The 24,014-nt window shown below is 35.6% G+C and overlaps 1 long non-coding RNA gene and 1 pseudogene across 1 annotated transcript; one reads left to right on the top strand and one right to left on the bottom strand.

Moving 5' to 3' along the window:
* Nucleotides 1-1,535: 1,535 nt before the first annotated feature.
* LOC127905391 (uncharacterized) lies at nt 1,536-2,394 on the top strand. The gene is made up of 2 exons (XR_008059370.1): nt 1,536-1,594; nt 2,152-2,394. It is a non-coding gene; the product is annotated as an uncharacterized LOC127905391 (long non-coding RNA).
* A 21,107-nt stretch (nt 2,395-23,501) lies between these two features.
* LOC112327757 (small nucleolar RNA R71) lies at nt 23,502-23,612 on the bottom strand (annotated as a pseudogene).
* Between the last annotated feature and the right edge of the window lie 402 nt (nt 23,613-24,014).

Here is a 24,014-nt window from a genome sequence, read left to right as displayed (position 1 = left end):
TATGCTTAATAGCATAAAACTAGATGGTAGAAAATTTTACGCCAAAATTTGAATCTAACCTTGTTTGGATCGTATCATCCTATCTAAAGTAATTTTCTTCGCGTTTTTTTACGATAAAGGTTTTGCTTACATACTAAGAGTTTGCCCAAATTAGTATATGTGTATTTATTATTAAAGGTAACAGACTATATGTACCTAAAGCAGTGATATAAGACCAATGCCCAACAACAAAGTCTAATCCTCACTTTTGAAATACAATTATTGGACCTCAAGGATGATGATGGTTAATCGAGCATTAACCTATTCTTTTTTATCATATCTATAATGGACTTAAAGACCACCACTTACACTCGATAAGTCTTTATAGGGTCACGTTGATCTAGTTTAAGTGATGCGAACCTCGTGGTCACGCAACCCACACACAAAGACACCAATTCTCAGAAAGCCAAATAAATCAGGTTTGATAAAAGTGTGAAAAAAAGATAACTTGTACCTAGGCACCAACACTATTGGAAACAGAAAACCCATACCCAACAAATATTGATTCTCGAACGAGAAATATAAGGATGACACCAGGAAGCCAGTTATTATTTGATAAGTCGTTTTCAGTTCTTTAGAGAACCAAAAAATGAGATTATCCCACCAACAAGTGCGGCAAACAAGAAGTTTATTTAATCTGAATTGTGTAACCATTACATGTTTGGTTATGCCTGTATTTATACTGACTCTAGACTTAAATAAACCCAAATGGACCCCCCTTAGGTGAATTTATATGAGAACCACTTACAATTGACTCAAATAAGTAATAACAACCCAAAGACTAAGAAGAAAATAATAAAAATCTGAAAATTACTATCCTAAATATGCTAGAATCAAATTTGTCACCCTTAAGAAGTCCCAAATAAACTAGGAGAAATCTGATTTGGAAAATTTATGCTGCGGCCCCCTTTTAGGTCCTTAATTTTCCTTGTTTAACTTGGACAAATAAGAAAATAAATTTCCTTCTTTGTTGCTGATTAATGACTTTCCTTCCTAGGTTAGGGAAAACATTAAATAATCCTCCCCTTTTTAGGAACAAGATCTGGCCAACTTCCTTACTTAATTAGGAGAATAAATTGTTGACTTTCTATCCTTGTAGCATTAGGAAAAAGCAAGCCTAACAAGGCTGGTATGGGGCCGGACACATCATGTAAAACCTCCGGACGAAAAATCATAAATTGACTAGTTTTATGTAAAACAAAAAAGTTTGTAACTCTTGATTGGGTTATCAGAAAATTCTGAAATTTTGCGTGAAGCCTTCTAATATGATACCTTAGCTTGGGTTAAAATTTTAGAATTTTTAGAGGAATTATGAACATAGAGTAAGCAAAGAAGTAACTTGAGTTAAATATGAGGTTGTATGTAAAATAATGATGTTATATTTGAGAATGAATTTTTATTAGAACAAATTACAAATAAAAATATTACGTGCTTTGTGTTTCGGCACGTAAGAAAAATATTGATGGACTAATGATATAATGACACTTGATTGATTCAGGAGTTGTGTTTGGAGCTGGTTATCAGACAGGAGGAGCTGGGTCATCCCGAGCAGAAGGTAGGTGATTCGTTACCTTATTTTGTAATTTTTAGTTTCTCTAATAATCTATGTTGCTTATTTAATTGATATTAAACGAATGGAGCAAATGAATAAATTGAGTTATGATTATGTGAATTACCGGTAAATTATGTGAAATTACCGGTTTTGTTGGTTAACAAAGAGGTTAACTGGACATGGGGTAATTTGTATGGAATTACCGGATTGTTTGGCTAATAAAAGAGGTTAGCCGGATGCTGGGTAATTCAAATGGAATTACCAGATTGATTGGCTAATAAAAAAAAAGTTAGCCGGATGATGGGTAATTCGAATAGAAGTACTGGATCTATTGGTGACTGAGGAAGGAAACCAAATTTCTGAGTAATTATATGGAAGTGTTAGATTTATTTGGTAATTAAGATGAGTTAGCTGGATTTGTAAATTTTGAAAAGATTATGTAAATTAAGGGATTAAGTTAGATTGAAGTAGAAGTATTAAATTTCAAAGGTTAAGAGTAATTAATTAATATTAGAATAATATAGTGAGTAAGTTACTTAATATTGTTATTGTTGAAACAGGTACACCGCGAGGTGATGCAGATCGTTAGATGTAGGAATACTCCTGTTTATGAATTACTATTTTGGAATGTAATATTCATGTCTTTACTTTGAGTGTAAATCCTTTTGTGTTGTAAAAATTAAGTAGAAGGTGTAATATGTAGTGGATGTATTATATATATGTATAGTTGTTAGTATGACCAAATCATTTTCAAAATGATAAGATAAGATTTATTATAAATATAATATGACTCTTAATCTTAATGTTGTATTTATGTAGTTTAAAGGCTTATATGTAGTTAGTTAGCATTTATTACGTTTAATGATGAATTTGTTTATCTTTTGAGTTGTTTTGGTAGTACATTTATGTTGATTTACTAATTGATATTATGAGACTTGCATATATTGATAAGTATAACTATTGAGTTATTGTTTGATGAATGGAATGTGATCCAGGATGATTGGATCAAGATGGAAGTCGTAATGACATATAATAGAAGTGTTGTCGATAACTTGGTACCAACAAAAATAGAGGAAACTCTGCCGAAATTTTTTTTTAAAAAAATCCCATAATTTTAGACATATTACCCAATACTTGACATTGGTAAAGAAATGTTGGGAGATTTCATGATATTATAATTTGAGGGTGTTACATTTTGGTATCAGAGCATGGTTAAAGTTCAGGAGACCATTATTAATGTAAAATAATATTGTTTCAGGATGGTGCGTACACGACAAGAAGCCAGAGCTTACTCGTCACCCGTGAGGGACGAGCGTCTAGTTGAGACTGGAGATAGAGGACTAGAGAGAGATCCTCTGGTAGATATAACATCTTTTGTGCCAGCCGGGTCAGTGCAATCCGGACAAGGAGAGTCATCAGGACTCCGAGATGAGCGGAGGATATTTGATGGAGATGGGCAGGGGACTCAGCCCCCACCAACAGAAGCGCCTGCAGTAGCACCAGCAGCACCCCCTAGGGTAGCACCTCCACCATATCCAGATCCAGCTTATCTTGCACAGTTGGTTCGTGCAGTGATGACAGAGATGGCGGGACCATTGAGTACTACCCTCAGGGATAATGTGGTCACCTTAGTTCGATGGGTAAAGAGTCTGAGAGAATTAGGTTGTGAGGCATTTATGGGAGAGGAGGATGCTGAGATAGCTGGGCGATGGTTACGAAAGATAGAGAGGTCTATGGATCAAATAGCAGTACAGCAGAGCTCCGAGTGGATTGTGCTACTCAGCTATTATCGGACAGAGCCCAGACATGGTGGGATATTGTTAAAGAGAGACGGGCTGCTGAGACGCTTAGATGGAGGGATTTCAAGACAGAGTTTGAGAACCAATACTATTCCCGACAGCATCGAAAGATCAAAGAACAGGAGTTCTTGGCTTTTACACAGGGAGATATGACAGTATTGGAATATGAGAGGCGGTTTCAAGACCTCTCTATGTTTGCTTCTGTTTATTTACTGACTGAGCAGCATCGGATCGAGAGACTCCGAGATGGACTCTGACAAGAGCTGAGGATGGGATTGGCTGCCTTGCAGTTTCTGACAGTAAGAGATTTTATAGTGGCCGCTCAATCTTTAGAGGCCGTGGCAGCCGCAGGGCGGCGGGAAGGTGATGGACAGGGTACTATGGGAACAGAAAAGCGTAAGGAGCCTACATCATTTACAGGGAGACCTCCATTTCCAAAAAAGGGAAAAGGAGGACATTTTAGTCAATTCAGAAAGAAGGGAGGAAATCTTGGATCAGGCGGTACATCGAGTAGACCTATGCAGAGCTCACAGGGAGGGTGGTCACGACCACAGACTAGTTTACCAGGAGGAGTCGTAGAGGGCTCCAGGATGACTACTTATCCCCTGTGTGTGAGATGCGAGCGTAGACATCCTGGAGATTGTTCGGTCCCATCTGGCAGATGTTATATATGTAGACAGGAACATAGATGGAGGGATTGCCCCTATCTAGATGCTGCATGTTATTATTGTGGAGAGTCGGGGCATCGTAGGAGGGAGTGTCCTCAGAGGACTATGGGGCAGACGCAGAGACAGGGTTTTTCAGGACAGAGTCAGCAGCAGTCTGTGACCGTGGACAGGCCGGGTAGACCTGCCCAGTCTGGGACTAGTGTCGTTCGAGGCCGACCTCGAGTACAAGAAGGGGGGAGCTCAAGGAAGAGTTTTCCGTATGACTCAAGAAGATGTGCGAGCTGCCACTGATGTTGTTGCAGGTACTTTACTATTAGAATCTCAACATGTATATACATTGATTGATCCTGGTGCTACCCATTCCTTTGTAGCTAGAAAATGGAAAGATAAATTGAAAGTGCAACCTATGAGAGTGGAAAAAGGGGTAGTAATTGGTACACCTCTAGGGGAAACTGTACTTATAGAGTATGTTTATAGGGGTTGTCGGGTAAAAATAGGAGATGTTGAAATGAGGGTAGATTTATTACCACTAGACTTGTATGATTTTGAGATGATTTTGGAAATGGATTGGCTAGTAACATACAGAGCCCAAATAGATTGTTTTACTAAAACGGTAACTCTCCAAGATGAGGGTGGTAGGAGGGTAGAGTTTAGAGGAGAGAGGAACATCATACCAAATAGTATAATTTCGATCATGACGGCTAGGAAACTATTAAGAAAGGGATGTACAGCTTATCTTGCCTATGTAGTAGATTTGGAAAAGAAAGGAATAGAGTTGGATGAAATACCTATAGTAAGAGAGTTTCCAGATGTATTTCCAAAGGAATTACCCGGGCTACCACCTGAGAGAGAAGTAGAAGTTTCGATAAAAACACTGCCTGGAACTACACCAGTAGCTCAGGCACCGTATCGAATGACGCCTACAGAATTGGTGGAATTGAAAATACAGTTACAAGAATTGCTGGATAAAGGGTTTATCCGCCCTAGTGTTTCACCTTGGGGGGCTCCTGTGTTATTTGTTAAAAAGAAAGATGGAACATTACGGCTCTGTATAGATTACAGGCAGCTCAATAAAGTGACTGTAAAAAATAAGTACCCCCTTCCACGAATTGATGATTTGTTTGATCAGTTAAAAGGGGCATGTGTATTTTCAAAAATAGACTTGAGGTCAGGGTATCATCAGGTGACGATAAAGGAGAAAGATATGCAGAAAACAGCTTTTAGAACTCGCTACGGGCATTATGAGTTTGTGGTGATGCCTTTTGGATTAACTAATGCCCCAGCGATATTTATGGATTTGATGAATCGGGTTTTTCGATCCTATCTGGATAAGTTTGTACTAGTGTTTATTGATGATATACTAATATATTCTTCGTCATAAATGGAACATGCAAATCACTTGAGAGAAGTGTTAGAGACCTTGAGGAGAAATAAGTTGTATGCGAAGCTAAGTGTGAATTTTGGCTGAATGAAGTAGTATTTTTGGGTCATGTGATATCGGAGAAGGGTATCAGTGTGGATCCAAAGAAGATAGAAGCAATATTGAGATGGAAAAGACCTATGAATGTGACTGAAATTCGTAGTTTTCTGGGCTTTGCTGGATATTATAGAAGATTTATAGAAGGATTTTCTACGATAGCATCTCCAATGACTCGGCTAACTCGGAAGGAAGTTAAGTTTGAATGGTCAAAGGAGTGTGAAACAAGTTTTCAAGAGTTAAAATCCAGGTTAACTTCAGCCCCAGTATTGGCTTTACCAAAAGAACAAGAGGGATTTGTCGTGTATAGCGATGCTTCCAGTAAGGGTTTGGGTTGTGTACTTATGCAGCACGGATGGGTAATCGCTTATGCATCCAGACAGTTAAAACCACATGAGGTGAACTATCCAGTACATGATTTGGAGCTAGCAGCTGTGGTGTTTGTTTTGCGGATATGGAGGCATTATCTGTACGGAGTACAGGTACAGATTTTTACAGATCATAAAAGTTTAAAATACTTGTTGTCACAAAAAGAATTGTATATGCGGCAAAGGAGATGGATGGAGCTGATCAAAGATTATGATTGTATTATTGACTATCACCCGGGGAAAGCAAATGTGGTGGCAGATGCTCTGAGTCGGAAGAATAAAGCTTTTATTTGTGGCTTACTAGTGCGAGGTGATAAAGAACTCTTGGAACTTGGTGGGCTAAATGTGCATTTGGATGTGACTTCAGGAGGAATGTTACTGGCAACGTTAGTGCTACAATCTAATATGAGAGAAAAGATTCGAAAAGTTCAAGGTGAAGATCCCGAAGTAAAGAAAGAAATGAATAATGTAAAAGTCGGCCAAGACTCTTTATTTCGAGTGTCGAATGATGGGCTCGTAGTGATGGGAAAAATAATATATTTACCTGATGACAAGGTTTTAAAAGGTGAAGTTTTAAAAGAAGCTCATGAGTCTAAATTAGCGATCCATCCAGGGAGCATGAAAATGTATAGAGATTTGAAGGAGAGTTACTGGTGGCCAAACATGAAAAAGGAGATAGCAGAATATGTGGCCAAGTGTGCCATATGTCAGCAGGTGAAAGTAGAGCATCAACGACCGGCTGGAGAATTACAGCCTTTTTCGATTCCAGAATGGAAATGGGAGAATATCACTATGGATTTTGTATCTGGGTTACCAAGAAGCAGGAAAGGACACGATGCTATATGGGTGATCGTGGATAGACTGACAAAGTCTTCTTTGTTTTTGCCTATGAAGATGGGGGATTTGGTTGAAAAATTAGCTCAGTTATATATTAAGGAGGTGGTGAGATTGCATGGTGTACCAGTTTCTATAGTTTCCGATAGGGATCCTCGGTTTACATCAAGGTTATGGTCGTGTATACAACGGGCTTTGGGTACCAGATTGAATCTAAGCACAACTTTTCATCCACAGACTGATGGACAATCTGAAAGGACAATACAGATTTTAGAAGATTTGTTGCGGTCTTGTATTCTAGAGTTTGGAGGTCAATGGGAGGATCATTTGCCATTAGTAGAATTTACTTATAACAATAGTTATCAATCTACTATTGGAATGGCACCATATGAAGCATTGTATGGAAGGAGATGTCGAACTGCCGTATGTTGGGATGAAGTTGGGGAAAGAAAATTATTGGGACCTGAACTGGTGCAGATCACGGTTGATAAGGTGAAGGTGATAAAGGAAAGGATGAAAGAAGCTCAAGACCGGCAAAAGAGCTATGCAGATAATCGACGGAGACCTCTAGAGCTTCAAATTGGAGATATGGTATTTTTAAAGGTTGCTCCATGGAAGCATGTGATTCGGTTTGGAATGAAAGGAAAATTAGCACCCAGGTATATCGGGCCATATAAAATTATAGAAAGAATTGGGACGGTTGCCTATCGTGTACTGCTGCCACCACATTTAGATAGGATACATAATATGTTTCATGTCTCGATGCTGTGGAAAGCAAATTTGGATCCTACACGAATTTTGCCACAAATTTTGAAGGAAGTGCGGGAAGATTTAACTATGGAGGTACAGCCTGTGCGAATTATGGACCGATGTATAAAGGAATTAATGAATAAAAGGGTGCCGTTAGTAAAAGTATTGTGGAGAAACTCTCAAATAGAAGAAGAAACCTGGGAGAGAGAGTCAGAAATGATGAAGAAGTATCCTGGATTATTTTCTTATATAGGTATGAATTTAAATTTCGAGGATGAAATTTTTTTTAGGAGGGGAGAATGTAAAACCTCCGGGCGAAAAATCATAAATTGACTAGTTTTATGTAAAACAAAAAAGTTTGTAACTCTTGATTGGGTTATCAAAAACTTCTGAAATTTTGCGTGAAGCCTTCTAATATGATACCTTAGCTTGGGTTAAAATTTCAGAATTTTTAGAGAAATTCAAAAATTTGACGAAAAATCACAATTCGACTAGTTTTATGTTATTGGATGTAATTTTCAATCCGACCATCGGATTGAGCTGAAATTTTATGAGGAACCTTAAAATATATTGAATAAAATCTGGTTAAAATGTTAAGATGAATGGAGCTCGGTAGTGCTAGCAAAAAAAAAAATAAAGACCGTCAAAGAGGAAAAAATATTCATTAAGGGTATAATAGTAATTTTCCATTGAAAACAAAACATATAAGCTCTCCTTCTCTTCTATTAACTGCCGAATGGGCAGAAACAAAAAAAATTGAAAAGAGAAACAAAGCATAACGTGAGAGAAAGAGAGAAAAATAAGGAAAAACAATAAGGAAAAATGATGAAATTGAAGTGGAATAGAATGAAAATAAGTTGAAATAACAAGTAAATGAAGAAAAATTTGGGGGAGGAAAAAAAAACACCACATTCGGCCAAATGAAGGAAAAAGTGGGAGAATGAGTTTTGATGTTAATGTTTAGAAACAAACCATGTTTAATCATGATAATTGAAAATGTAAGAAAGACTAAATGAAGAGATAGCATTTAAATTGAGAAAATAATAATAATAATAATAAGTAAATTCAAATTAAAAGAGAAATAAACTAGTTAAAAGAAAATATGAAGACAAGATGTCTAGATTGTGTTTGAATATAGTATTTAGATAAAATGAATAATATGATGTGAGGGTATAAAGAATAGAAGAATTATTTGATGGAGGAATTATGAACATAGAGTAAGCAAAGAAGTAACTTGAGTTAAATATGAGGTTGTATGTAAAATAATGATGTTATATTTGAGAATAAATTTTTATTAGAACAAATTACAAATAAAAATATTACGTGCTTTGTGTTTCGGCACGTAAGAAAAATATTGATGGACTAATGATATAATGACACTTGATTGATTCAGGAGTTGTGTTTGGAGCTGGTTATCAGACAGGAGGAGCTGGGTCATCCCGAGCAGAAGGTAGGTGATTCGTTATCTTATTTTGTAATTTTTAGTTTCTCTAATAATCTATGTTGCTTATTTAATTGATATTAAACGAATGGAGCAAATGAATAAATTGAGTTATGATTATGTGAATTACCGGTAAATTATGTGAAATTACCGGTTTTGTTGGTTAACAAAGAGGTTAACTGGACATGGGGTAATTTGTATGGAATTACCGGATTGTTTGGCTAATAAAAGAGGTTAGCCGGATGCTGGGTAATTCAAATGGAATTACCGGATTGATTGGCTAATAAAAAAAAAGTTAGCCGGATGATGGGTAATTCGAATAGAAGTACTGGATCTATTGGTGACTGAGGAAGGAAACCAAATTTCTGAGTAATTATATGGAAGTGTTAGATTTATTTGGTAATTAAGATGAGTTAGCTGGATTTGTAAATTTTGAAAAGATTATGTAAATTAAGGGATTAAGTTAGATTGAAGTAGAAGTATTAAATTTCAAAGGTTAAGAGTAATTAATTAATATTAGAATAATATAGTGAGTAAGTTACTTAATATTGTTATTGTTGAAACAGGTACACCGCGAGGTGATGCAGATCGTTAGATGTAGGAATACTCCTGTTTATGAATTACTATTTTGGAATGTAATATTCATGTCTTTACTTTGAGTGTAAATCCTTTTGTGTTGTAAAAATTAAGTAGAATGTGTAATATGTAGTGGATGTATTATATATATGTATAGTTGTTAGTATGACCAAATCATTTTCAAAATGATAAGATAAGATTTATTATAAATATAATATGACTCTTAATCTTAATGTTGTATTTATGTAGTTTAAAGGCTTATATGTAGTTAGTTAGCATTTATTACGTTTAATGATGAATTTGTTTATCTTTTGAGTTGTTTTGGTAGTACATTTATGTTGATTTACTAATTGATATTATGAGACTTGCATATATTGATAAGTATAAATATTGAGTTATTGTTTGATGAATGGAATGTGATCCAGGATGATTGGATCAAGATGGAAGTCGTAATGACATATAATAGAAGTGTTGTCGATAACTTGGTACCAACAAAAATAGAGGTAAGGCTGGGATGTTTGTGACAGATGCGACATTCCAAGAATGACAAAAGGCTGGGATGAATGGATTCGATGGGCCACTGTCTCTTGGCATGGCAAGAGTTTCGTCAATTTTTCTCGTAAACTGAGTTTTGCAGCTATAGTGTATCATGTATGGCAAGAACGGAATGCAAGGATCTTTGGTGGATTGTCTAGAACTTCGAATTTGGTCTTTAATCAAATCGAATGTATCATTCGTGATAAGCTTGATTTGATGAGGAATGTCGTACCAACAAATGAAAACAAAAGGATCCAACGAGCTTGGAGGGTGAATACCATAGATTCTTAATTTGTTAGTTAGCTGGTTGTATTGGTTTTCCTAACGAATCTAGTGAGGTTTCAGTTTTATGGTCGGTGGCTAGCCTGTAGCCATCTGTTGTTTTATGTTTCTGTTATCATTGTAAATCTGGGGTATGCCCCTTATAATGTTTGTATCTTCTTCTTTTAATACATACGTCAACTTACTAAAAAAAAAAACAAAAATAGAGGAAACTCTGCCGAAATTTTCAAAAAAAAAAATCCCATAATTTTAGACATATTACCCAATACTTGACATTGGTAAAGAAATGTTGGGAGATTTCATGATATTATAATTTGAGGGTGTTACACATCAGCCCCTTGATCGACACGAATTGGGCTCTTCTTGGACCTGAATTAGATGAATTAAAAGTTGTTCTTCATGCTCCTTAAATTTCCCAAGTCCCTCTTGATACGATCCAGGAAAGATCAAATTCGGATTTTGATGTAAAATGTGCAACTATCCAGTTTTACGGCAACAATCATAATTCTCAATCCGACCGTTGGATCAAGCTGCCATTTTACGTGGAGTCTCCTGACATGTTGTCCTATATTGGGTTAAAATTGCAGATCAATCGGAGTTTGGGAAGGCATCTCAATACGGGTATCCAGTTTTGTTTTGCTTGTTTTCTGGTTTTTATTGCTTCTTGAGTCATATATACATATTTGGATTGCGCTGCCAAGTTGGTTCTATTTGGTATTGGTTTGAGTTTTGCACAAACCGCAAGAAGGTGAGACGAGAGGTGTGAGCATGTGAGGATATTAAGAGTGTTTGAACGAAACACGAGGGATGTGAGGATTTTTTTTACCACTAACCAATTTTTTCCGGTACTATCATGTCAGCGCAAAACAACACACCACCCCTTCCTGATGTAGAACTTAAATTCCAAATGCATGCCATGATGAAGATGATGGAAAGAATGAATTTTATGATGGAGAACGTGTGTGACAGACTTGAGAATGTGGGAAAACATGGTAACGTGGCTAGAACATGTACCCAAGACGTGAGAAAAGTTGGGGCTCAACACAAATCTAACAATGGCAGTGGGGCCGAAAGGTCAAGGTGGGCTGATTATGAGGAGGACGTTGATGATATTGGTAATGGTGGTTTTAAAGATGAGATCATAGGCCATCAAGAAGGTTTTTGGCAGCCTAGAAACCAAAGTGATTTCATGTATTCTGATGAGGTGTTATGGCAAAAGAAAAGAAGGATTCAAAAGAAGAGGTGGTATCAAATGGAGAGAAATAAAGAGATTAGTGTTTTAAAAAAAAGAATCCAAGAGTCTATCTCGTATTCTAGGGGAGATGAAGCAAGAACTTGATGTGTTAACGACATCAGTCAATGCCCAGCAAGCTTCAGAAAGAGGAGAAAAAACGCTGCAATGATGATATAGAAAATAGAACGGCTACTACTTTCATCTAAAGTTGTTGGCAACGATTGTTGGCAAGAAAAGAACTTAAAAGGCTTCAAAAAGAGGCTAAGGAGTTGTCCATTCAACTTATTGGTGATTCGAGGACGAATCATCTTGAAGAGAGAGGGAATGATACGATCCAAAAAAGGTCAAATTTGGATTTTGACGTAAAAATGTGCAACTATCCAGTTTTACAACAATAGATATAATTCTCAATCCGCCCGTTGGATCGAGCTGCCATTTTATGTGGAGTCTCCTGACATATTTTCCTACATTGGGTTACAATTTCAAGTCAATCGAAGTTTGGGAAGGCATCTCAATATGGGTCAACAGAGGCTGTACCAATTTTGTTATTTACTTCCTTTTGACTTGTGGACTTCCTATTTGGCAAGGATCCTTTTCCTACAAGGATATGACGGCTTGTTTTGGGAATCTCCTAGCTCTACAAAGATCTTTAATGTGCTCCAATATAGTTTCCAAGTGGCAAGGATTCATAAATGTTTCAAAATCCTTTTTCTTACAAGGATTTCCTTATTCATCCTAGCTATAACAAGGAAAGAAAGTCAGCAATTTATTCTCCTAATTAAGTAAGGAAGTTGGCCAGATCTTATTCCTAAAGAGGGAAGGATTATTTAATGTTTTCCCTAACTTAAGAAGGGAAGTAATTAAATCAACAACAAATGAGAAAATTTGTTTTCTTATTTGTCCAAATTAAACAAGGAAATCCAAGGACATCAAAGGGGGAAGCAACACAAATTTTCCAAATCAGATTTCTCCTAGTTTATTTGGGACTTCATAAGGATGACAAATCTGATTCTAGCATATTTAGTATGATAATTTTTATATTTTTATTATTTTCTTCTTAGTCTTTGGGTTATTATTACTTATTTGGGTTAGATGTAAGTGGGATTTATATAAGTCCACCTAAGGGGGGTCCATTAGGGTTTCTTTAAAGTCTACAGTCAGTATAAATAAAGGCATAACCAGACATATAGGGTAAGACAATTCAGATTAATAAAACTTCTTATTTGCCGCACTTTGTGTGTGTGTGTGTGTTGGTGCGATAATCTCCCTTCCATGGTTCTCTAAAGAACTGAAAAACGACTTATCAAAGAACAACTGTCTTCGTGGCGTCATCCTTATACTTCTCGTTCGTGAATCAATATTCGTTGGGTGGGGGTCTCCGTTTCCAATAGTGCTGGTGTCTAGGTACAAGTTTTCTTTGTGTCACATTCCTATCAAACCTGATTTACTTGGCTCTCTGGGAATTGGTGTCTTTGCGTGTGGGTTGCGTGACCATGTGATCACGAGGTTCGCATCACCTCTAGGTCCATCTTTCTCCCTATGTTCTGAACAAGCCCATTCAATGCTTCTTTAAGCTTATTTGCCCTAGCTCTTGTAATTGGCCCAATTGGCACCTCCAATGGGTCATTGGCATGAAGCTTGGTGTTGGGTTGATCCTCGTCATCCCTTCTCTCTTCAAAAGGATTCGACCTCGAATCATCACCTACATCAAACAGAGTAAGACCAGAAACATTAAAGGTAGCATTAACACCATACTAACATGGCAAATCAACTTTATAAGCATTGTCTTTGATCCTCTCAAGGATCTGAAATGGGTCATCTCCTCGTGATTGTAGCTTTGAAATCTCTTCTTGCGCATATGCACCAAAACCCAATCGTCGGGCTGAAAGACAACATGTTTGCGCCTCTTATTGGCTTTGGTCGGACACACACGATTCCTCTTTTCAATCTGTTGTCGCACACTCTCATGGAGTGTCTTCACCACCTGTGCTTTACGGTTACCATCCAAACTAACCCTTTCATCAATAGGCAAATGAATCAAATCCATGGAAGTTAAAGGGTTAAAATCCATACACAATTTCAAATGGTGAAAATTCAGTAGTAGAGTGCACAATATGATTGTATGCAAACTCTATAAATGGCAAACAATCTTTCCAATTCTTTAAGTTCTTTTAAATAACAGCACGCAGAAGTTGTGTTAAGATCCTATTAACTACTTCGGTTTGTCCATCTATTTGGGGTGACAAGTAGTTGAAAGCAACAGTTTAGTACCCAATTTGCCTCATAACACCGTCCAAAAATAACTAAGGAACTCAAAATCTCTATCAGAAACAATGTTCTTAGGGACCCCGTGAAGCCGTACTATCTCCCTAAAGAACAGATCAGCAATGTTAGTTGCATCATCGGTTTTATGACATGGAATAAAGTGTGCCATCTTTGAAAACCTAACAAAAATTAGAAAGATTGAATCCCTACCCCGTTTTGACCTAGGTAAACCTAAGACGAAGTCTATTGAAATGTCTACCTATGGTTCCTTAGGTACATGCAAAGGGGTACACAAGCCATGTGGTTGAGTCCTCTTTACTTTCCTACAAGTTATGCATTTATCACATATGCGTTGCAGATCTTTTTTCATTTTAGGCCAATAAAAATGCTCATGCAACCCGCCCCCATATGCTTCACATACAAGCAATTCACGCATAGAACTTGATATAACACATAAACGACTCTCTTTAAACAAATATTGTAACATCCCAATTATCGGGACAACACACCAATTGTAATATAGGAAAAACATGATTTTTTTTTTTTGCAAAAGTCCACCGAAATTTTGGCAAAGTCTTCCCTATTCCGAGAAGTCCTAAGTTATTGAAAAACAACTTGTTACACTTCTATTAACCATTATTCAATCACGACCCAATCATCATGGGTCTCAATTCCAACAACCCACATCAATGCAACTACAATTTATCAAGCATTAATATAATAGAAATGAAATATTAGATGATACTAAATAAGTAAACAAATATACATGTAAAATATAAATACATGAAAGTATAGTTTAAGTTCATACATTCAATTTAAAAGATATTATTACAAATCAAGTCATGACAATTTCTTAAGATACAAAATACATAAACATTCACTTAAAACTAGATAACAAGAAGATAGAAAGATATAAAAATCACTCTTGTCGTGAGTGTGACGGACCTAAAACAAGTATAACATTGGATAATAAATATCATGAAAAACAATATTAACATTGGTAATTAAGTAATTTATTCAAGATTAACATACATTCAAATTTCTTTACAATTCCCCACTTGGTCCTTTTAGGATTTTTTGTTATCATAAATTCACTAACATTTTCCATTCCACTCTTAATTTCCAACCAATATCATATATTAATACCGAAGGACAATTTCTTCAAGTAAGTGTCGATACCAATTCATTGGCATCATTAACTATCCTTCACTGAATAGTCAATCAATCTTTTTCTTCCCAAAAACCTTAGGATTGTAATGCCGATACTAACGAATCATATTAGTATCATTAGTCTCTCTTACCATATCGACTAATCAAGTTTATCATGAATGCTGATATCAATGTAACCCTTCGGGACCTGCTCGTTGTGCTATGAAAGTTGATCTGATGAAGGCTTATGACTCGGTGCGGTGGGATTTCGTTGACGCTATGTTAATAAAAATGGGATTCCCTAGAACAGTCATTGATTGGATCATGGTTTGTGTTACATCATGTCAATTCTCTATCAACGTCAATGGTGAGCTTGCAGGTTACTTTCAAGGGGGAAGAGGGCTGAGACAAGGGGATCCATTGTCCCCATATTTGTTTGTCCTATGTATGGAAATCCTGTCGGGGCTATTCTGCAAGATGAGTGCCAACCAAGAATTCAAGTTCCACTGGAGATGCAAGAAGGACAAAATTTCTCATCTTTGTTTTGCTGATGACTTGATGATTTTTAGCAACGGGGATGTAAACTCAATTCGTATGATCAGAACTGTGCTCACAAAGTTTCAAGATCTATCAGGTCTGTATCCAAATCCAAACAAAAGTGACATCTTCTTGAGCAGTGTGTTAAATGCTGAGAGGGAACAAATTATTCATATTCTTGGGTTTAGAGAGGGGGAGCTCCCTATGAAATATTTGGGAGTACCTCTTCTCTCGTCCAGACTAAAGGCTATTTATTGTAAGGGCCTCGTGGATCGAATCACCTCTAAAGTTCGACATTGGACTTGTAGAACACTCTCATATGCAGGACGGGTACAACTGATTAATTCAGTCTTATTTTCCATACAGGTCTATTGGGCATCTCTCTTTCTCTTACCTGGGCAAGTAATTAAAAATGTGGAGCAAATTATGAAATCCTTTCTTTGGTCAGGTTCAGATATGAGAACTACTGGGGCTAAAGTGGCTTGGGATCAGGTATGTCTTCCAAAAAAGGAGGGGGGGCTAGGAATAAAAAGCATAACAGAATGGAACAAGATTACTTTGTTGAAACACATTTGGAACCTGTGCAATGACTCAGATGGCTCAATATGGTCTACTTGGATCAGATCCAATCTGTTGCGAGGTAGGAATTTCTGGACAGTCAAGACGCCACAGAATTGCTCTTGGGCTTGGGGAAAGATTCTAAAGCTCAGATCCTTAGCATGGCCGAAGATGAAGTACATCATAGGAGATGGAATGACAACCTCTCTATGGTTTGATAATTGGCATCCTCACAGCCCACTCGCGGATTCTTACGGGGAAAGATTCATCTATGATTCAGGTATGGCCAAGAACGCGAAGGTGAATGTGCTAATTCAGAACTCAGAATGGAAAACTCCTACCACCCAAGTTATTGGCTGGCACCCCATTATAGAAGCTATTCCTTCCAATTCTAATCCTAACATGGGGCAAAAGGATGAGTTAGTTTGGTTGGATTCGCCAAATCACAGATTCTCGGTCAAAGTAGCTTGGGAACAACTAAGACGTTATCGTCAGATGGTTGAATGGCATGACATTGTGTGGTTCAAGAATGCTGTTCCAAGACATTCATTTCTTCTATGGATGGCTGTCCAACAGAAACTCACAACTCAAGATAAACTTCATCGGTTTGGTATACATGGTCCCAATAGATGCTCACTCTGTCTCCGCAACAATGAGGATCACAACCACTTGTTCTTTGAATGCTCCTATACTAAAGCGATCTGGTGGGATGTTTGTGACAGATGCGACATTCCAAGAATGACAAAAGGCTGGGATGAATGGATTCGATGGGCCACTGTCTCTTGGCATGGCAAGAGTTTCGTCAATTTTTCTCGTAAACTGAGTTTTGCAGCTACAGTGTATCATGTATGGCAAGAACGGAATGCAAGGATCTTTGCTGGAATGTCTAGAACTCCGAATTTGGTCCTTAATCAAATCGAATGTATCATTCGTGATAAGCTTGATTTGATGAGGAATGTCGTACCAACAAATGAAAACACAAGGATCCAACAAGCTTGGAGGGTGAATACCATAGATTCTCAATCTGTTAGTTAGCTGGTTGTATTGGTTTTCCTAACGAATCTAGTGAGGTTTCAGTTTTACGGTCGATGGCTAGCATGTAGCCATCTGTTGTTTTATGTTTTCTGTTATCATTGTAAATCTGGGGTATGCCCCTTATAATGTTTGTATCTTCTTCCTTTAATACATACGTCAACTTACCAAAAAAAAAAAAAAAATTTTCTCTCACTTCTCCTCCTAGTTTCAATTTAACAATTCTTTACCATCAACCAACAACTTTGTAACAAATCATGCATATCGCATATCCATCTATATATGGCCATATTAAAGTACAAAACTTGTTGTAACTAGCAATTCATAAAATCTATATCCTAGCATTAGTTTGATATGAATTGAAAAGAAGAGGTGTGATACACCTACCTGCTCCTTCAATTGCCCGGGTTCCTCAACTTGCAATCGTCCCTATTTTAGGTGCCTCTCCTGTTTGGAATTAAGAGATACCATTAGTAACCTCTCGTAAGTTGACCATAATGAACATTCTTATACCATTCCAATTTCATCCACATAAATTCATCACCATGTATTAATTTTGTTTCCCAATTGTTTTCCTTCAATTGGTTAATTACACTTTCTAGATCATTTTTTTTTTTTTATTATTATTATTATTCAAAAGCACTACTTACTATTTTAATCATAAGTAAAGTCATCGACTTCAATTTTCGATGAGATTTAACTCTTTGAAAAGCTAAGATACAAATCTACAACTTTTCTTTAGGGTGGAAGACTTAGTTCTGTTATGAACATATTCAAAATTACCCATCACTGCACGTCATCAATTCTGTCTAGTAAGATTCGGTTTGACCCATTGACAGTTTGTAATCCATATTTGGAGTTATAGAACTCCAAATTAAGCAAGTTCAGTTTTTTTGGAAAGCTAACATCTTAAACTTCAACTTTCATGAAGATCCTTATCTCTAATTTAGTCATTTTCAAGTTCAATCTCCTCTGGAAGTTAAGTAACAGTTTCTGTCCAGTTCTCAATCTATAAACTTGATAACCACTATCATAAGTTCCCTACATCTATTTGAATTCAACTAAGGTCTTGTCATTATTTTCGTGATGTTCTCCCTTAATTATATGTCGTGACTTATCAATGTGTATATATCTAAATTCTTTTTCAACTCATAATCTCTTGTTACCCTTAGACCATAGCTATTTTGTGGATTTTCTTTCTTATGAACCCATTTATAACATTTGCCAATCAAGTCCTCTTTAAACCTTCCTAAAGGCTGGAACATATTATCTCTATTCCTTTTAGTTCTTCCATTTAAATTACTTTATTTACCCCCTTAATCCCATCTTTGTCACTTGCAAGTTAGTTTTAGTCATTACGCCACTTATACAACATGAACAATGTTTCATCTTATTTTTACGCAACAGTATAATCCATTAACTTAACAATTTCAGTTTTGAAAAATCACTTGATACGATCCAGGTAAGGTCCAATTCGGATTCTGATGTAAAATATGCAATGATTCAGTTTTATGGCAATAGTCATAATTCTCAATCTAATCGTTGGATCGGGCTGCAATTTCATGTGGAGTCTTCTGACATGTTGTACTACCTTAGGTTAAAATTTCAGGTCAATCAGTGTTCGGAAAAGCATCGCAATATGGGTCAATCAGTGTTCAGTTTTATGGCAATTTACTTTCTTTTGACTTGTGGACTTTCTATTTAGCTAGGATTCTTTTCGTATAAGGATGTGGCAGCTTGTTTTGAGAATCTCCTTGTTCTATAAGGATCTTTAATGGATCTCCTTGTTTTGAGAATCTCTTTGTTCTATAAGTTAAAAAAAAAACTAACTTTTTGTTGTTATTAAAACCATTTAACAAAACTGTTATTATTAGGATGACAGAGTAAGGAGGATTTTTATTGACTCTTGAGACGCATCTTAGTAAACATTCTTATCAAGGTCTATCATAACACTTCTTGAAATATTCAGGTTTACAAACTCTCACATTGTTAACAGTTGATTCTGCTCATATACTAATTTAACAAGTATTCTTAAACTTTCATTTTCACACACACACTTTAATATATGATTGTGGGTTCCACATTGGATTATTACATTATTTATGTTCTTTTGTTAAAGGTAACAACTAAGGGAAATGGATAGTATATAATTTGCGAAAAAAAAACAAAAACAAATTGATAATATTGATGATAATAAAAACGTAGATAAGTTTGGTTTTGTAGCCTCCTCAACCTAAGCAATTAAGTCCGAAGGGGTGTTTTAACACATACTACCCTAAAGTAAACTAACTTGGGAGCTATTGGCCTAGTGCTTGTTACATGGGTTGAGGAGGAAAGCTTAAGGGAATCAAATATTGCACTATTTACGTATCAGTATCTGCAACCCAAGTTACTAAGCTCGTAGGGGTGTCTCAACACCTAATGTCCTAAGGCCAACTGGTCTGGGAGTCATTAGCCTAAAGCTCGTTACATGGATTAAAGATGCATTGTGTTTTAAGTTTTATATATATATATATATATATATATATATATATATATATATATATATATATATATTAAAAAAAAGAACAAAAAAAGAAAAAAAAGATAACAAATCTAAACCGAAGGAAGTTAACCTTAGAAAAACATTAGAACAAAATTGTGTTTTCATCCAAGCAAAGTCTCATAACTATGTGTTGATATATTGAGCACAAAAGGAAGGTTTATTAATATCTTGTTTAAGAAGTATGAAGCAAATAAATAAATCTAATGAGAGTTTGTTTATTTGGATAGATTAATGGAAGTTGAATGATGAATGCCTTGCTTTTTAATATTGCAAATTGTTTTAACGCTTTAATTACTAGGGACCAATAATAAGCTGGTTGGGGGGGGTGATTAGTACTTAAAAGTGCATTTTTATCAAGGTTTTATATCATCATATTGCACTTAAAGTATCATTAAATTCCTAACTTAAACATGTTTTATAATAGCAAGTACCATAATATAAGATATCTTTAATTTATGGTAAAATGTTCATTTTGAATGCAAGCATATCTCACAATTTAAAGGATTGGTTGATGTGTTTAATTATTGAAAGTGAAAAGACAAAGAGAGGGCTAAACTTAAAGAAGAGATGTTGGTTCAATTCAAACTGGAACATAATTCGGTTATTGGATCATAACTGGAGCTGTAGAACTTAGATTTAGGTCTGGTTTATATGGATGGAAAACTAAGACATAGGCCTAAAACTTTCGTGAAGAGTCTAAGATTCAAAACGGTCGTTTTCAAGTTCAAATTGTAGCAACAAACGAGAAGTCGGAATCTGTCCTGCAGCCCAGACACTGTTCAGTGTTCAGCCCATATCGCGAGTTCTAGAAGTCCAAATGAGCTCCTTGTTTGTTGGAAAGCTGAGACAAATGCCCAAAACTTTCATGAAGACTATATGTTCAAATTATGATGTTAGCAATGACATTTTGTTCAGACAAGAAGATAATGGTTGGCACCAAGTCAAGAGGTGGCCACCCACTCAATAATTAGTAATCAAATCAGTAGTTCTGAATTTTAGCCTATAAAAGGAGGCATTTGCCATATATTTAGACATCTTGGTTTTCAGATCAAGATCACTCTCTCTCTTTGTATTTTGTATTGTTTAAGTTTTATTTTATGTTATATTAATCTCTTATTTATGCTTTTCATTTCCTTTACTATACTTAGTTAACTTATATCATGTTTATGTTTTTATATTGTTTATTTATGTTTTTATTCTTCATTATATTTAGCTAAGTTAATTTTGTCAAGGTGAAAAGGGTACACTAATGGTGTAAGAATAAATATAATATAAACTCAACATGGACTTTAATGTTTGATACTAACATGTTTTGTATTTGTTATCTTACTCATTCTTAATACCTTGCTTGTTAAATGGTTAATCTAGATTTGTGTTGTACAACCCTTGGTACAACAAATACTTGGCACTTTCATAGCCTACTGTATGGTATAACTGACACCTGTGCTATGAAAGGAACTTGATTTGTTGTTAACATAAGTTACACCATGAATACCTGACCACATTTACAAGTATTGGCATTACTCAAATAAGATAATTAATATAATCATGTTAATAATTTATAATCCGATTGGAACCTTCTTTGTGTGTAGTTTCCAGTTGAGTAATGATTAGTACTTAAAAGTGCATTCTCATTAAGGCTTTATATCATCGTATTGCACTAAAGTATCATTAAATTCCCTAACTAAAGCATGTTTTATAATAACAAGTCTAATAATATAATATATCTTTAATTTATGGTAAATGCTTGTTTTGAATGCAGGTATATCTCACAATTCAAAGGATTGATTGATGTGATTAACAATTGAAAGTGAAGAGACAAAAAGAGGACTAGGCTAAGAGAAGAGATGCTGGTTCAATTCCAAACTGGAACACCATTCGGTTATTTGATCATAACTGGAGTTGTAGAACTCGGATTTAGGTCCACTTTATATGAATGGAAAGATAAGAAATATACCTAAAACTTTCATGAAGGGTCCAAGACTCAATTCTACCGTTTTCAAGTTCAAATCTTAGTAACAACGGAGAAGTCGGAACCTGTCCTGCAGCTCAAACACTGTTCGGTTTTCAGCTCATATCTTGAGTTCTAGAAGTCCAAATGAGCTCTGGTTTTTTTTGTTGGAAAGCTGAGACAATTGTCCACAGCTTTCATGAAACAAAGGGCTCAAATTCTGATGTTAGCAATGACGTTTTGGCCAGCCAACAATATCAAAAATCTGCCAACAATTTCAAGAACCAGCAGCCAACAATGTCAAAAACCAGCCACCAAATCAATGGTTGGCCACCAACTATTTCCTTAGTCCACCAAGCAATAGTTCCACATCTTAGCCTATAAAAGGAGACATTTGCCATGTATTTAGTCATCTTGGTTTTTAGATCAAGATCATGTTCTTGCTTTCTTTCTAAATCTTTGTAATGTTCAAGTTTTCTTTCATGTTATATTAATCTCTTGTTTATGCTTTTTCATTTCCTTTCCTATAATTAGTTAACTTATATCATGTTTATGTTCTTATATTGTTTATTTATGTTTTTCTTCTTCATTATGTTTAGCTAAGTTAATTATGTCAAGGTGAAAAGGTTTTACTAATGGTGTTAGAATAGGTATAATATAAACTCAACATGGACTTTAATGTTTATATCCAAGATAAATTGTTATTAGCATGTCTTATCTTTTTATCTTACTAATGCTTAATCAAGATAAACCTTGCTTGTTAAATGGTTAATCTAGATTTGTGTTGTATAACACTTGGTACATCAAATGCTTGATCCTTCATAGTTTTCGGCCGACATCGTTGTTATGATAGGAACTTGATTTGTTGTTAACATAAGCTAGCAACATAAATGCCTGATGATATTTATAAGTATGGTGTTACTTAGATAAGATGATTAATATGATCATGTTAATAATTTATAATGAGCTAATAACGATAAATCATTCGATTGGAACCTCCTTTGTGTGTGGTTTCCAATTGAGTAATAAAAAGAGTTTATATTATATTTATTTGAAATACCATTAGTGGATCCTCTAACCTTGATATCTGTTTATTATTGTTTAATCCTTACATCAATATCACTTCCCAAAACTCTCTTCAACTCCTTTTCTGTTATTATTATCTTCAAATCTTTCTCTTTATTTGTAATTTATACAATTCACCTCTATGTGGTTCGACCCCGGTCTTGCCGGGTTATTTATTACTTCGACACTCCTGCACTTGGGAGAAGACATCAATCTTTTGGTCGTGTCAAGTTTTTGGCGCCGTTGCCGGGGAGGTAAGTATTGTATAAATTTTATATTTCTTTTATTTTCTTTTGTCTTTACTTTTATTTGTTTTTCTAATTTTGTTCTTTTTCTTTTTCTTTTTCTTTTCTTTCCTTTTGCACTTGCATGAGAGTTTGGACACGTACATTAAGTGGTAGACTCTCTAGGAAATCCTCATTTTCTTTAGAAAACATGGCCGAAGAAGATAACCAGTCAATTCATAATGAGAATAATGAGAATAATCATATGAGAACACTTAGAGATCACATGAATCCAACAAGAACAAGTGCACCATCATGTATAGTTTTTCCTCCTGATGCTTCTCATTTTAATTTTAAGCCAGGTATTATTCAACTTTTACCCACTTTTCATGGCTTAGAATTAGAAAATCCATATTTGCATTTAAGAGAATTTGAAGAAGTTTGTAACACCTATAATGACTTAAATTGTAGCATGAACACCATCAGATTAAAGCTTTTTTCTTTTTCATTAAAAGATAAAGCTAAAACATGGCTACAAAATATTAGGTCAGGATCCATTCGTGTTTGGGATGAAATGCAACAACAATTTTTAAAGAAGTTTTTTCCGTCTCACAGAACAAACTCTTTCAAAAGACAAATCACCACTTTCACTCAAAAACCAGGAGAAACATTTTACAAGTGTTGGGATAGATATAAAGACTTGCTTAATACCTGTCCTCATCATGGTTTTGAAACATGGAGATTGGTCTCACAATTTTATGAAGGGTTAACACCTAAAGATAGGCAAATGGTGGAATTGATGTGCAATGGAACTTTTGAAGATAAAGACCCTGATGAAGCAATGGAGTACCTAGACTTGCTAGCTGAAAATGCTCAAAATTGGGACACCACAGGTACGTGTGAGGCACCAGCTAAAACTCAACCTCATACATCTAATGGAGGCATGTACAACCTTAGGGGAGATCATGACCTCCAAGCCAAATTTGCATCTTTAGCTAGAAAAGTTGAGGCACTAGAATTAAAAAAGAGTGGTCAAATAAAATATGTTCAAGAAATTGTGTGTCAAATTTGTGAAACTAATGAACACTCAACCAATGATTGTCCAACTTTGCCTTCTTTTAAGGAATGTCT

Source organism: Populus trichocarpa, chromosome 5 (assembly GCF_000002775.5).
Source record: "Populus trichocarpa isolate Nisqually-1 chromosome 5, P.trichocarpa_v4.1, whole genome shotgun sequence".
NCBI lineage: Eukaryota > Viridiplantae > Streptophyta > Magnoliopsida > Malpighiales > Salicaceae > Populus > Populus trichocarpa.
Note: the sequence above shows the minus strand (reverse complement) of the source record. Positions and strands in the feature narration are given on the sequence as shown.